The following is a 17,276-nucleotide window of genomic DNA, read 5'->3' on the forward strand; positions in this document are numbered from 1 at the left end:
TAATGTATAACTTAATGACAAATGTTTCCATTTGAGTTTGACACTATTGATGTAGAGTAGACAAACTCTGTTTCCAGTGTGGTGCCCTTAGATTAAAAACATCAGTGGAAGAAAAACAGATCTACCCTCTCTCTTTCCTGCACTCTCCTTCCCACCCCAACAGCCACCCCCACGTAAGATAAAGACTTTTATTTGGAAGGAACAAAATAAATCTATACTTTGCTGCCATTTAAAAAAAATAATACTAAATTACAATTACATTTTCAGAGAATCCATGTTAGGTCCGCATTCAATCACAGTTCATTTGGATAAATGTGATTGTCATCAGTGCCCAAGTAAATAACAGCTGCTCCAAGACTTCTATTAAGGGGAAACTCAAAGAAGAAATCATTCATTGTTAATAGAAAAATGGCCCTGAAAGTAGTTCTGGTGAAAAAGAAATATTAATAATCAAAGACTTGCTCACTTAAAAATCTTGAGACTTTGTTTCACTTGGTAGAGCTTGAAAGCATAGGTAAAGTATCTGAAGTGTTTAGATTTATTTGGTTCTAACCCTAAATTCATTGCTAAACCTAATCCTAAATTTGTTTCTATGTTACGGAGGAGTGAGTTATGGCCTAATTCATAGAAAACTGGACTTGAAGCTAGGAAGACCTGGATTCAAATCCTGCCTCAGATACACACTGGTTATGGACTTTGGGCAAATCATTTAACCTTTTAGAGTACTGGGCAATGTTGACTACAAATTGCAGAAAAAGTGTCAGCCTGCATTGGTTGAGGGAGTCCTCTCACTTGCTGCCAACTTTTTGACATAAGAATAGGGCAGTCTCTATCTCTAAGCTATAAAGCAAGTTAAAATGAAAAACAAATTAAATGCAACCCACCATATGTTACCTTGATTGTAGTCCTCTGAGGCCATGGCTAGAATAAGGTCTCTTCGGGGTCAGAGGTAATAGATATCGGTATGGTAGGCAACATAGTTCATTGCTATTCCTCTGGAATCATGATTGTTTATTGAATTGATCAGAGTTCCCAAGTCTTTCAAAATTGTTTTTAAACTGTTTATGTCATGTATAACCTATATCAAATTGCCTATCATTTTCAGAAGGGGGAGGGGAGGTAGGAAGGGGAGGAAGGGTGAAAAATTTGGAACTCAAAATGTTGTAAAAATGAATGCTAAAAAGCTAATTGGGAAAACCATACTATTTTTAAAAAAATGTTACATAAATAAATGTGACATGAAGGAAATAACCAGACATAAAAAAAATGTCATCATGTAAGTTGGTCTCCTCTTTCTGATCACATCATTCTGTATCAATTGATATAAATCTTTCCAGTCCATCCCATTTGTCATCTCTTACAGCACAATGATATTACATTAATTACATCACATTAATATAATGTAATTTGTGCAGTCATTCCCCAGCTGGTGGGTACCCCTGTAGTTTTCAGTTCTTTGCCACCACAAAAAAGAATGGCTATGCATATTTTTGGTCCTTTCCCTCTGTCATCTCCTTGGATTATAAGCAGAAGTGTGCTGGAGCCAGGTCCCAGCAGCTATCAATAGCAGACCGTTATATTTTTAGTGTGCTTAATAACACAGAAACTAGCAAACAAAATCAGGCCTGAATAATTGCTTTGTCAATTGCTAGATTTAAGAAAGTCATGGAAAAATTGCAGATTAAACTTAAAAATCTATTCTAGGCACAGCTAGGTAGTGCAGTGGATAGATGGACCTGAGTTCACATCCAACATTGGACATTTACTAGCTATGTGACCTTGGGCAAGTACTTAACCTCTACTGACTCAAAATACATATTTTAGCTACATTTTTTTTCATGGAAATCTAGTTGTTAAACAGGTACACTCCTTCCTGCATGTCTTGAGAAGGGAGGGAATGATAGGTAAGAAATAGTAGGATCTGAATGGGGATGTGAGGAGATAATGAAATATTATGAAATTTTAGTTTGAAAATCTTGTTATTTTATTTTTTGTTGTTCTGGGCTTTATTCAAGAGCAAATCATAAGACATTTTTGTAAGTGAAGGCAGATTGCATGTGTTGTGTGTGTGTTTGTGTGTGTGGAAACACAGTGATCAAAATTATTAAGGAACAATTGCTTTTAAGTTACAGCAACAGGAATAAACTCTGACTTCCTAGGTAACAAACCAGCCTAATAAAATGTAAAGAGCATTGTATTTGTAATGAAAAAATGAATGGGTTTAAATCAAGAATATGTTGACAAATGTGTAAATACTAGGTTATCTAACAACAACCAAAAATGTATTCATGACACACATTTATGTTTAATCTACATTAATATTTTCTCTATACTTTGTCTTGATAATCAACAAAAAGTAAAGCATGCAGGTGATTTCCTGATGTCTAAATGCTCAGACCAAAAATCTAAAAATAGGCTCACAAGCTGGTTCCAGTATGTCCCTGAAAAGAATTTGGACAATTCCTTCAATCTGTCCAGGCACTAGTTTCATTACTGGCAAAATGAGGCAGTTGAATTACATAAATTCCAAGGTCCCTTCTAACTCTTAAAAACTATGATTCCACAGCTTACACTGCATTAACATCAAAAGTAAAGTGGGGGGGGGTGGGGGAGGCAAAGAAAAAAAGAGCACCGGCTCCAGTGCCCGGAAACCTGGAAGATCGAATCCTGGGCTCAGACAATTACCATCCACCCAGAAACACCTGGCCATGTAACCTTGAGCAAGTTACTTAACCCTGATTGCTTAAAAAAAAAAAAAGTAAAGGGGGAAAATATTTCCATAAGGTTTTCCTTACACTTGGACCTATTATCTTTACTGCTCTCTCTCCTTTACTCAAACTAATTGAAGTCTCCCTTCTGTAGGTAGGGAGTGATAACCTTCATGGATCTTAGATTCCTCAACTGTAAAGTTAGAGTGTTGGACTACATGACCTGTGAGATTCCTTCTAGTTCTAGATTTGATATCTGTATTTGAACAGAAATTCCTTGTTCTCCATTACCTTCTATTTGGGGCACCCTGAAACTGTTACTGTGCATTAGTAACTATGGTGACCAACACTTGAATGACCCATGGCTAATTCTATTTAGTCTTTAAACCTTGTTTCTGTGTTATCTGTAAATGCATTAGAAAGAAACGCAAGATTCTAAATAGCTCACATCTATTGGCACAACCTCAGTGAAACTTGTGAACTCCTTGAAGAAGCATTTAATGTAGGTGATTATCTCCTTCAAACAGACAGGGAATACACATACAACACACACGCTTCATTCACCAGTTCTCCCTGGGGAAGTTAGATGGAAATTAAAAAAAAAAAACTGTGGCCTCTAAACAAAACAAAAATTTTCTATTTTAAAAATGACTGTAAAACTCATAAAAAAGTGAGAACTTTTCCTCTTTCTAAAAGACCTTGAAATTATTTAGGTTTTCAGTTCTTAGGGGAAACTTTATATTTCTAAATGAATATAATAGAGAAAGAGGAGATCAATGAATTCGGCATGCAACTAAGAAAGCTAGAAAAAGAACAAATTAAAAACCCAATTAAATACCAAATTAGAAATTCTGAAAATCAAAGGAGAGATTAATAAAATTGAAATTAAGAAAACTGTTGAACTAATAAAACTAAATGCTTGTTTTATGAAAAATCCAATAAAATAGATTAACCTTTGGTTAATTGATTTAAAAAAAAAAGAAACCCAAATATCCAGTATCAAAAATGAAAAGGGTGAATTCACCACTAATGAAGAGGAAATTAAAGCAATAATTAGGAGGTGTTTTGCCCAATTGTATGCCAATAAATCTAAGTGTAAGCGATACATATTTATAAAAATATAAATTGCACAAATTAACAGAAGAGGTAATTAAATACTTAACCCCATTTTCTTAAAAGAAATTGAACAAGCCATTAATTAATTTAAAAATCACCAGGGCCAGATGGATTTACAAGTGAATTCTACCAAACATTTAAAGAGCAATTAATTCCAATACTATAAAAACTATTTGGAAAAATAGTCTAAGAAGCAGTCCTACAAAATTCTTTTTATAATACAAATAAGGTGCTGATACCCAGGAAGAGTCAAAACAGAGAAAGAAAACTATAGACCAATTTCCATAAGAAATATAGATGCAAAAATTTTAAATAAAATATCAGCAAAGAGATTACATGAACTCATAACAAGGATAATTCACTATGATAAGGTGGGACTTATACCAGGAATGAAGTACTTGTTCAATATTAGGAATATTATCAGCATAATTGACCATGTCAATAACAAAATTAACAGGAATCATGTGATCATGGAAATAGATGCAACAAAACCCTTTTTTTTGGACAAAATACAGCACCCATTCCTATTAAAAATATTAGAGAGCATAGGAATAAATGGAGTTTTCCATGATGAGTAGCACCCATCTAAAACCATCAGCAAGCATTTTATATAATGGGAATAAGTTAGAAGCATTCCCAATAAGATCAGGATGTCCATTATCACAATTGTTATTCCATATTTTCCTGGAAAGGTTAGCTTTAGCAATAAGGGAAGAAAAAGAAATGGAAGGAATAAGAATAGGCAAAGGAGAAACAAAGCTATCACTCTTTGCAGATGATGTGATGGTATAGTTAGAGCATCCTAGAGAATCAACTAAAAAGCTACTTGGAATATAACAACTTTAACAAAACTACAGGATATAAAATTAACCCACATAAATCATCAGCATTTCTATATATTACTAACAAAGTCCAGCAGCAAGAGATAGAGAAATTCCATTTAAAATAACTGTAGAAAATATAAACTATTTGGGAGTCTACCTGATAAGACAAACCAGGAACTATGTAAACACAATTACAAAATACTTTTAACACAAATAAGGTTAGATCTCAATGGAGAAATATCAGTTGCTCATGGGTTGGCTGAGCCAATTTAATAAAAATGACAATTCTACCTAAATCACTTATTCATTGCCATCTCAATTAAATTACCAAAAAATGTTTTGATAGACCTAGGGAAAATAATAATGAAATTCATCTGGAAGATCAAGAATATCAAGCAGCCTAGCTGTACCAGATCTACAACTGTATCATAAAGCAGCAATTATCAAAACTACTTGGTACTGGATAAGAAATAGAGTGGTGGATCAGTGGAATAGGCTAGTACACAAGACACAGTAGTCAATGACTACAATAACCTACTGTTGGATAAACCCAAAGGCTCCAGCTTCTGGGAAAATAATTCATTATTTAGCGAAAACTGCTGGGAAAACTGGAAAATAGTATGGCATAAACTAGGCATAGATCAAAATCTCATGTGATATACTAAGATTAGGTTAAATGGGTTCATGATTGAGACATAAAGGATGGTATTATAAGCAAATTAGGAAAGCAAGGAATAGTTTACCTGTCATATCTATAGATAAAGGAAGAATTAATGACCAAACAAGAGATAGAGAACACTTAAAAATTTGCAAAATGATAAATTTTGATTGCATTAAATTAAAAAGTTTTCCCACATAGGGGCGACCAGGTAGCACAGCGAGTAAGAGCACCAGCTCCAGTGTTGAGAAGGCCTGGAGATCAAATCCCGGGCTCAGACACTTAGCACCCACCCAGAAACACCTGGCCATGTAACCTTGAGCAAGTTACTTAACCCCGATTGCTTAAAAAAAAAAAGTTTCCCCACAATCAAAGGCAATGTAGCCAAGATTAGAAGGGAAGGAGAAAGCTAGGAAGCAATTTTTACAGCCAGTTTCTCTGATAAAGGCCTCATTTGTCAAATACATAGGAAACTGAGTCAAATTTATAAGAATACAAATCATTTCCCAAATGATAAATGGCTAAAACGATATGAACAGGCAGTTTCTAGATGAAAAAATTAAAGCTATATTTAGCCATATGAAAAAAATGCTCTAAATCACTATTGATTAGAGAAATGTAAATTAAAACAATTCAGAGGTACCACCTCACACTTATCAGATTGACTAATATGACAAAAAAGGAAAATGATAAATGTTGGAGAAGATGTGGGAAACTTAGAACACTAAATGGAGTCGGTTCAGTTGTGAACTGATCCAACCTTTCTGGAGAACAATTTGGAACTATGCCCAAAAGGTTATAGTACTGTGCATACCCTTTGATCTAGCACTTCCAATACTACATTTGAATCCTAAAGGGATCATATAAAAGGGAAAAGGACCCACACATACAAAAATATGTAGAGCAGTTCTTTTGATGTGGCCAAGAATTGGAAATTGAGCGGATGCCTATCAATTGGGGAATGGCTGAATAAGTTGTGGTATATGAAAGTAATATTCTATAAGAAATGATGAACAGGTGAATTTCAGAAAAACCTGGAAAGACTTACATGAACTGATGCTAAGTGAAGTGAACAGAACCAAGTAAACATTGTATACAGTAATAGCAACACTGTATAATGACCAACTTTGTTAGGCTTAGCTCTTCTTAGCAATACAACAATGTAAGTCAATTCCAAAAGACTCATGATGGAAAATTCTATCCATACTTAGAGAAAGACCTATGGAGCCTGAATGCAAATTGAAACATGCTATTTTTTCTCTTTTTTTTCTTGAGGTTTTCCCCTTTTGCTCTGATTCTTCTTTCACAACATGACTAATATGGAAATATGTTTAATATGATTGTACATGTATGGCTTATATCAGATTGCATTCCATATTGAAGAGGGAGGAAGGAAGGGAGGGAGAAATACATCTGGAAGTCTGAATCTTATAAAACTGAATGGTGAAAGCTATCTTTACATGTCATTGGAAAAAAAGAAATACTATTCAGAAAAAATAAATTATTGATTCTATGCTGCTTCTTCAGCTCTGCTTGAGTTCAACTCCACTGGACCCCATGTCAGACCCATTCCTCAATTTACAAAGATTGTTCTCTTCAGGTTTCCTTCTGGATGCCTAAAATAGTGATGGCAGCATCCACTCATAAAAACTGTAATGCTAGGAATAAGTCTTGAAATCATTAATTTTTCTGAAGTACAACTAAAAATGAAGCTCTTCCTTGACTGCTTATGGCAGTCACCTCTATAATTATGAATGGTTTTCCTCTTGCTAAAAATATCTCTAGTTCTTAGACAATGGCTTAGTGGGTCAAGTATCCTTGGGAAAGCAGTGACATTGGATAAACTGTTGTGCACATGCATTGAAATGTTTGATGATGGGGGAGAACTTCACAACAGTTATTTGCCAACAATTGTTCTTTTGATAAACTGATGTTTTCTGTCACTGAGCTGGAGGGAAAACTTCTCTCAATATACTGTGATCCTCGTGGGGAAGGATGTGATGAATTCCACCAAAGGTCTGCTACTTCATGAGACCATGGATTCTGGAGTTTCCAGAAGAATTTAATCTGTATCTTGGTTTGATTGGTATGACAGAAAAGTTTCGTGAAATAGCCAGCCAACTGGGAAATGAAAATCAGATCAACCTCACTAACATATCCAACATCCCTTCCTATGACAGGATGAGAAAAGTCACACAGAGAAAAAGAGTATCTGAGAAAGGAAAAGTCTGTTTGCTGTGCTTGACCATTTGGATCCCATCGAACTGACTGAGCACTTTACTTTTCTGGAGCACAAATCTTTCAGACAAATTTCATTCACAGATTATCAAAGCTATGTAATTCGTGGCTGCCTGGAGAATAACCCTATCCCAGAAAGATCCATTGTTTTATTTAATGTGCTCTCAAAATGGGTCCAGTTGATGGTTCTTAGCAAATCAATTCCACAGCAAAGAGCTGAAGTCATCACCAAATTCATAAATGTTGCCCAGATACGCCATCGCTACAGAATTTTTACACATTGATGGCCATGGTGAGAGGACTGAGTCATAGTTCTATTTCTTGCCTCAAAGAGACTCATTCTTGCCTTTCCTCAGAAGTTACAAAGGACTGGAATGAAATGACAGAACTGGTCTCCTCCAGGGGCAATTACTGCTATTATCACAAAGCTTTTGCTGACTATGAAGGCTTCAAAATCCCCATCCTGGGCATTCACTTGGAAGATCTGATCATCATTCATGTCATTTTTCCAGACTGGACTAACGATCATAAAGTCAACATTGTGAAGATGCACCAGCTCTTAGTGACCTCGAGTGAACTGGTCTCCCTGTTGATCACCTGACACCACTTGGAACCTAACATGGATTTGAACAGCCTCCTACCATTATAGGAAAATTACATTATTAAAGAGAACCATAATTCAGTCCAACAAAAACCAGGCTTATTCACCTTTTGCATTTTTTTTTATTTGAGGAAGAGGGCAAGTCTTAGGCCTGTGATCTGCTTCCTCTATCAAAGCAGATCAGCAAGTTATTTGTAACTTATAGTCTTAAAGTTGCCTGGGGCCAAAGTCTTTCTGACTCCAAGAATACTTTCTACTACCCCATGCAGTCTGTCTGTTCATCCCTACTTGATGTTTATTGGTACTGCCTACAATTTGTTGCTTCTGTCTCCTTAGAGTACTATGTTGCAAATTCTGAAGGTTCTTCTACTCGAGGAAGGGGATAGGGGGAAAAAAAGCCAAATTCTCCTACCCTTGCACAAACCAGGTAAAGGATGGAATCTTTCATTGTATTTATGCAATCTCAGCTCTGAGAGGTGGCTGCATTTCCCACATGTTTTTGTGGCACAGTTTATTTTCAAATAGGAAAGACTTGGGCTTTAGCTCTGGCTCTGCGTACTCATGAACTACTTGATTAGTATCAGATACCTTATTAGTAAAACTAGGGGGTTGCACTAGGTGATTGTAAAGGTTCTGTCCAGCAACTGTTGCTGGTATCCTTCTTCTTACTAATGATGGTGGTGGTGATGATGATGATGGAAAGTTTAGTGTGGTGGTTAGAGGACTGAGCCTCATAGTCAGGTAAACCTGATTCAAGACTCATATAAACTGTCTGTTTGATTGTGGGTTGGTCACTCACCCTCTCCCCACACCAGGTAACTCTCTAAAGACTGCAAGTAGCAGAATATTAAAAAGAAAAAAAAAGATTTGCATTGGTAGAGGGAGTGTTTGTATTTTTTTGGGGTGGGATTTCCCAACCCCATTGAAATTACAATTCTTCAATCACCCTTCTTCCCATAAGAATATTATTTTTTTCCTATGGTTTTATATGTTTCCTATGTTTTATATACACTAAAACAGTGGTCTCCTTAGCTTCTCTGCCAAGGTTATGTAAGTAAATTTCCTCAGGCTGCTGGATTCAAGTTTTAAAATTTATCGTTTCAAGACATTCACTCAAATGATTTCCAGACGTTATATTTGCTGACTAGAGGATAAGATCCCCCTAGAATAGCCCCATATACCAGCTGGGTCCTTAGCATTTCACAGAAACAAACAACCAGCAGAATCTTGTGTTTCTCAGGCGTTGAAATCATGCATCATATTTTATACACACAGACACTCTGGGCTGGAGAGGAAAAAATAATCCAACAAATTGCATACACCTGCATCAGTAAATCATTTGAACATGTAAATTTGTTCCTATGACTAATTGTCCAGAGAAAGAGACTTGAATTTGGCCCCAAACCCACATGCACATATGATGTCTGCTCACCAATTATGAAGTAACACTTTGGTTTTCGAAGCATACAGTTGGGCTGTTGGAGAAATCAAGACCCCAACTTTACACGTCATGGCTTATTCTGATGGATTCCTCATCTAGCCCAAGATCATGCTTTTTTGGAATACAAATGAGACAAACAAACCTGTAATAAATAAGTGTCTGAGTAGCAAGAAAAGTTGAATTAATTTTATTATCTCTCTAAGATCCAGGACAGGAAAGGCTGATGACAAAAAAATAGCAGTAGTCAATCTTTTAGCTGAATTGGTGCATTTTGATATGTGAGATACTTTATGAACCAAGAAATGTATGAAAACTCATCAAAATCTGAATAACATCTTTTGTTACCCCTAAGAGAATGTGAAAATTTTAAAATCTGCTAAAGGTCCTTGTTTATAACTACTGCCCCCATATCAACCATAACATACTGAAAATCTTCTAAAGCAACAGAATATGGAAAGTTATATTTGGGGATATAAAATGACATATTAGAAAGAGTATTACTGGGATAGGAGTTGAGAGCTAGATACTCATTCTGCCCCTAATGTTAAACTACTTGTATGACCTAGAGAAAGGAATGAGATGACAACTGGATCACATGTTCAGGCCTAGATGAGACCTAAGTGGCCATCTAGACTAGCACCTTTTACGGATAAGGAAACTAAGACTCAGAAGGGTGAAATTTGACTTTGCTTGTCTTATCCAAATCCTTAATTTGTCAGATAAGAAAATTGTGATCCAGAGAGGCTGAGCTACCAAAGACCACATAGGTAATTAATGATAGAGTCAGGATTTGAACCCAGGTCCTCTGACTCTAGGGCCAGTACTTTCTTCATTCACACTGGTCTACTCATTAATCCTGAAATGTATATCATGTTACTCATGCCTCCACTTAGATTACCTTCCCTTTTTTCCTATTTATATAATTCTTGCATTACTTTTTGTATGTGTGAATTTAGGGAATTTATTTGATCTCTCTGGGTCTTATGTATCATTTTAAATTCTGGTTACCTGTGTATGAATCACATCTTTTCTATCAGATTATGAGGTCCACAGAGGCAGGAATTGTGTCTTATTTAAAATCTGTATCTCCCTGAGGAAGTAAGGTGGTAGAGTGCCAGCCAGGCTTAGAGTCAGTTGTTTTATGTTTTGGAAGAGGAGGGAAAGCAATCTATGAGATAGATTGTATGGAGGCAGCTGGTGAAGCAGTGGATAGAATACTGGGTCTGGAGTCAGGAAGATTTGAATTCAAATATGGCCTTAGATATGAACTAGTTGTGTGACTATGAGCAAGTCACTTAAACTCTATCTCCCTCTGTTTCCTCAATTGGCTGGGGTGGGGGGGGTGATATATCTAAATAAATAACCATGGATTGCAGACCAATTCTGGATGACCTGAGACTTGGTGCTTTTAAAATATAGTAGACATAGTTGGGGCCTCTTATGGATGCACCAATCTAGAATAAGTCAATCCTAATTTTAATATACTAATCACAAGTAGATCAAACAAGGAATAACACAGCCAAGTCAAATCAGTCAATATGCTGGCATTTATTAAGTGCTACTTTGTAGGGCTGTTGTGAGAATCAAGTGAGATATTTGTATTAGCACAATGTCTGGCATAGAGTAGGCACTATATAAATACTTATTCCCTTCCCCCTTTTTTTCTTTGCTTCTCTTCCTTTAGCATCTAGTAAAGTTCTCTGTACACAGTAAATACTTAGCAAATGCTTGTTGGATTTAATTGAAGGAAAGGACAAAGACAGTATTGAGATGAAGGAAGGGAAGGATATCCAAACTATGGATAGCCATTGTTAAGGGAATTTTGAGAAGAGCCTTCAACTTACATTGATTCTTACAGAAATAATAATGTATCTTGCTTTCACAAATGAGTTTCAACTTCACCATTTCCATTTCTTTCTCCACCTGCCATCTGGCTTTCCATGCTAGTTGAACTAGATTAACTAGAGACTAGAAAGACTGACAGTCAAGCAAAGCCAGATCAGTCCTCCCTCAATGATTTAATTTAGGCATTACAAGAATCATTAATGTTCTTCAAAAGTTACTCTTAACCCATAGAGGGGTGTGCCATCGTTTCTTCCCTGTTGTTGATCCGCTCCCCCCAAATGCATTTTCTTGTACTTAAAAAACATACAATCATCAATATGCAGACAAGTGTCAAAAATATTTTTGAATAAAACATTTGAATCACTTGTAGCTCCTTGGAGAGCTGGTCAAAATACAACCAATAAAGAATATGTAAAAGCTATCCGATGAGAGATAGATCAACGTGACAGAAAGAAATAGGACTAAATCCATTGACTACCTATGGCCTCTCATATAAGCTGCAAACTCTTCTGTTGAGCTTTTAAAGCCTTTCACATCCACAATCATGCAAAGAAGAGAGACAGGAGGCTCAAACTTATTTTCATGCAAGTGTCAAATTGTTTTGTTCATATAGATGACAAGTCTAATGGGATTGAAGTGATTTAATGATCACTAAATGGCTGATCCACTCAATCAATAATAAAAGCCAGTGCAAAGATTGTCTTCTAATTGTAGTTGGAAATTATTTTGCTTTCCTTTTAAATTGTCTTTGTAATAGACTCCTCTAACCTACTATATTCTGTAGGAACAGAGATTCAGGAAAAAATCAAATCATGCCAAAATTAAAATGACCTTTTGGTTACTATTTTGAATATCAGCTAAGATTTGCCTTTCATTTATATAACAGAATACTGGCTAATACTAATCTTTTGATTTAATTTCTCCTTGTTCCCACTACTTCTTTAACATCTCCAGCATTTCCCCCCTTATCTCTATTCACATAGCTGCCACAGTAATCAGCCCCTTATCACTTCTCTTATCTGGACTTCAGGAATCATTTTCCAACTGGTCTTCCTCCCTCCAAGCTCTGCCCTCTTGCTCCATACACTTGCAAATTTGACATTCCTAAACCACAGGTCTGATCAATTCCTTAAGAAGCTTTGCTGGCTTCCTATTGACTCCAGTATAAAATGCAAACTCTTTTGTTTAGCTTTGAAAGTGCTTTACATACTGACTCCAAACTATTTGTGTTCTTTATTTCGTATTGCTTCTCACACATTCTATGTTCCAGTCACATTGACTTGCTTGCTGTTCCCTGTACATGGCATTCCATCTGCTACTCCATGGAAGTGGCACAGTGGATAGAATGCTGGGTCTGGAGTCAGGAAGGCCTGATTTCAAATCTGCCTTCTGACACCTAACTAGCTGTGTGACCCTGGTGAAGTCACTAAATTCTGTTTGCCTTAGTTTCCCCATCTGTAAAATGGGGATGACAATTTCACTTAGCTCCCAGGGTTGTTGTAACGATAAAATGATATAATAATTGTAAAGTGCTTAGCACATAGCAATTTTAAAGTGCTTGGCATATATTAGGTGCTATGTAAATATCAATTATTATTATTATTCCTTTAAAAAGACTATTCCCTCTATAAAGATATTCTCTCTCTTTATATTTACCTTGAAGAATTTTTAGCTTTCTTTAGGGTTCAACTCAAGCACAATCTTTTTTAGGAAATCTTTCCTTAATCCCATAATTATTAATGTCTAACCCCTGAAATTACTTTGTATTTATTTGGTATATATTTTCGATTGACATGTTTTCTACCAGTAGAATTACATTCTCTTGATAACAAGGACTGCTTCATTTTTTAATTTATATATCCCCAGCTTCTGGCACCTAATAACCACTTAAGAAATGCTTGTTAAGTCTGTGAATGACTAGTGTAAATTAGACCTCTTGACCAGTGGTCTCCCAAATTTGGGTTGGGGGCCCCTCGGGAGCCATGGAATTATACTAAAGTTAGGTGATCAGAAAATGGGAAAGTTTGTGGATTGGTCTATCCTACCCACCCCTGTAGTCAATCATGAGCTTGTCTCCAACTCAGTGACACCATCCCCTTCAAAATTCCTTCACTACTCTATCCCCTCTCACTATTGGGTTCCCATGTGGGCAACATTAAATGTTATAACCTAAATGCCAGGGGTACCTGCAGCAATTACAGCTACTACTGCTCCCTACGCTGCCATCCACACCTCATTTTCCATTACTGGGAGTCTGTACTCTGGGGAATGATGACTGGTGAGAAATCCTTTTTAAATCCCTGGCTTTCCCTCCTTTCCCCCACCCTGTCCCCACACATAATTTTTAAAATTTCTTTCTGTGGGAAAGAGTGAGTAGCAAAGGGTAGGAAAGCATGGACAGATTGTAATTACAGTGTCTTCCCCTCCCCCCTCAAACCCACACCTCTTCTGGCATTCCCTCTTTCCCCTGATGACATCGCCACCCTTCTAGTCTCCCAGGCACACAACTGTCCTCTTCCTCTTCACCCAACTTCTCTTGTTAGATCTGATGTTGTTTGGTTTTTTCCAATCCTCATTCTTCTGCCCCTCTCCACGCTGTTGGATATGCTTTTGGAGGCTTAGTCTCTTCTTTCTGAATTGTCTTCACAAGCTTTCTCTCTTGGTTTTCCTCCTACCTAATTAAGCACTCTACCTTTTTTTTTTTTTTTTTCTGAATCTTCATACATATCCTTCCCCCAAAATGTGGGCATTCTCACAGCTTTGTCCTGGGTATTCTTCATTTTTTTCAGTATTCTCTCTCATCTGTCCAATTCATCAGTTCCCACGGGTTTAGTGATCATCCCTAATCATTTGGCTCACCAACATATATGCACTTCTAGATTTTCTCCTTGGTTTCAAACCCACATCATCAAGTGAGTATTGGACATTGAACTTGTTACTCTATGGGCATCTTGAATTCAACATGTCCAAAATTAAGAACTAATTCCATGCTACCTCCCTACCCCTGCCCCTCCATCACTTCTCTGTTTCTGTCAAGGGTCCTACTCTCTTCTTCCTAGGCACTATCATTTCCTCTTATTCCACATATTTAGTCAGTTGCCAAATCTTGTCATTTATCTCTCTACAACATCCTTTATTATATCTGTCCCTTTCTCACTAATCATAGAGCAGATACCCAGTTTATTTCTTCATCTCACCTATTGAAATAGTTTCCTAATTACTCTCCCCTCTACATCTTGCCTATATCTGACTAAGTGATTGCCTAAAATTTACGGTGCATCATGTCATTCCCCTACCTAGTAATCTTTAGTAGTTCCCCATTGACTTTAGGGGGCAACTAGCTGGCACAGTGTATAGAATGCTGGGGGCCTGAAGTCAGGAAGACTCCTCTTCCTGGATTCAAATCTGGCTTCAGACACTTGCTAGCTGTGCAACCCTAGGAAAGTCACTTAACCCTGTTTGCCTCAGTTTCCTCATCTGTAGAATGAGCTTGGAGAATGAAATAGCAAACCATTCCAGTATCTTTGCCAAGAAAATCCCACATGAGGGTCACAGTCAGGCATGGCTGAAACAACTAAACAACAATAAATTGACTCTAGGATCAAATGCCATTTCATCTTTAGCTTATCTTTTAAAAATGTCTATTTTGGGGGTGGCTAGGTGGCGCAGTGAATAGAGCACCGGTGATGGAGTCAGGAGGACCTGAGTTCAAATTCGACCTCAGACGCTGGACAGACTTACTAGCCATGTGACCTTGGGCAAGTCACAACCCCAATTGCCCTCCGAAAAAAAAAAAAGCAAGTAAAAATGTCTATTTCTGAGCAAATTTTATCACATACATGATTATTAGTAGAGCAGTACAAGTATACTATGTGTATGACATGCTCAAAAGTGTTTTCACTAATAGAGACATGTCATTAAAATGATTTAGAGATTACTGCTTTAGACTGTTATCACTTAAAATGTTTTTTTTTCACTGAAATTAGATATTAGAGTTACAATTCACCCCCAAATTATGTTCCTTCTGACTTTTAAGATCCTTCCACAATTTCATTTAGGATAGAAGTCCACTTCCTGAGTAGTGATGTTTCTATTCCCAGTCATTTGTCACACATTTATAGAATGTCCTTCCCCCCTCCCCCAAATAGTGACTTTCAGCTTTAAATTTATGATCATTTAGTGTCCCCTCATCCAACATCACAAGTAAATTTTTAGGACCATTGAATATAAGGCATCCAGGCATTATGGAGTCATAAATATGGAGGTGGAAGGGATCCCAAGGCCCACTTCATCCAACTCTCATTTTCATTTCCAAGTAAGTAAATAACTTGCTCAAGTTTATACAGGTTGTAAATGTCAGAGGCAGAATTCGAACCCAAGATCTTCTGTATCCAGAGCCATGCTGCTTCCAGCTACTGGATGAACAAATATACAATCATTATTAATAAAACATAAAATGAAGTAGACAAAGAAAAATGTTCTTTTAGAGGATTAAAACATCACAAGCCAAGTATAAGAATTTTCTTTTTCTTTTTTTTAGGAAAGTATTTTATTTTTGTGTCTCAACAGATGAAATTCATAACCTTGTTTTCTGATAAGACAATTCAAACATACAAATCAATTACAATAATGTGCTTTTCACCCCCCCACCACTTTTAAAGTAATTGACAGTTTTGAAGGACACAGAGACAATAGGGCTTAGCAGAACAATATGACAATTAAAATGGCCTTCTATGAAAAATAATTACAATAGTTGTTGAAAAGTTTGTCTTTTGAGCAGAACATACTGGATGAAAAGAGTCATAATGAAATGAGGTGAGCTATAGCTTCCCTTCCCAATATAACAGAAGGGTGATTTTATATTAAAACAATAGTACAGAAAACTGGGGAGTCAGACTGAAAATAAGAAAAAAAAACCCCTGGCAATAAATTCCTCCAGTAAAATGCACCCCCTAGAAGATCTAATTCTTGATCCATATTTTAACAAATATAGCTCTCTCCCAACTGCTCCCCCATGACTTGAAAGTGAAAAGCTTCTCTTTTTTTGTTTTGTTTTAACTAGTTGAATTGTTTTTCAGTACCCAGTGTTCTCTGGGCATGGGGGACATCAGGTTATTACGAATTTTGCAGAGGTCATTCACGTTAAGGGTAAGCCAAGTCATTTCAACATCATATTGGAATTCAGTAGTATCAAGAATGGATATATCCCAGCGTATTGGGGACCCTTGAAATTTCTAAAAGGGGACTCACTTCAGATTACTCCTTCCAGACATTGTGTGGCAAAATTTAAATGGAATCCCATTTCCGTAAGCTTTTCAGTTAAGCCTCACAGCACCCTTGTGAGGTAGGTAGTGTTATGCCCATGTTGAGAGGTGGGGAGGCAGAGATGCTTGTCAGAGCTTGCCCACAAGAACAAAGTAAATCTGATGGCAGAGCCATAAATTAAACCCCGACTCTCAGAATCCCAGATCCTTATTTACCTAACACTTAACTAGACTGACTCCCTGAGAGTGGCTCCTTAAAGTGGGCGGGTCCTTAAAATCAGAATGGAGATTGGCTAGTGAGATAAAGATTAATCTCTAATTCCAACATTCTATATGAGATAGTGGAAAACCTATGAGTTTCCAGGTTCCTGGCGATTTTTTTTTGCAATAGAAATAGTAAGAAAATTAACTGGGAAAACATCCTGGGCATTTCGTAGTTAGTCTACCAGTTTTTGGGACAGTGAAATTTGGGACTTTGAAAAAGATACAATTTAGATAAATTAAAAACTCAAATTTCTCTGTTTTTATAGGCAGAAGCCTGATAAATCTGTTTTCCAACGCTCAATATTTGGGTGGTGGGA

General features: G+C 36.7%; 1 pseudogene; it reads left to right on the forward strand.

Annotated features, from left to right (window-relative positions):
• Positions 1 to 7,060: 7,060 nt before the first annotated feature.
• LOC138163562 (ras guanyl-releasing protein 3 pseudogene) lies at positions 7,061 to 8,193 on the forward strand (annotated as a pseudogene).
• Positions 8,194 to 17,276: the final 9,083 nt, after the last annotated feature.

The sequence above is a fragment of the Petaurus breviceps genome, unplaced genomic scaffold (genome assembly GCF_028583685.1).
Source record: "Petaurus breviceps papuanus isolate PSGF00001 unplaced genomic scaffold, PetGlider_PUasm1.0 125, whole genome shotgun sequence".
In the NCBI taxonomy this organism is placed as follows: domain Eukaryota; kingdom Metazoa; phylum Chordata; class Mammalia; order Diprotodontia; family Petauridae; genus Petaurus; species Petaurus breviceps.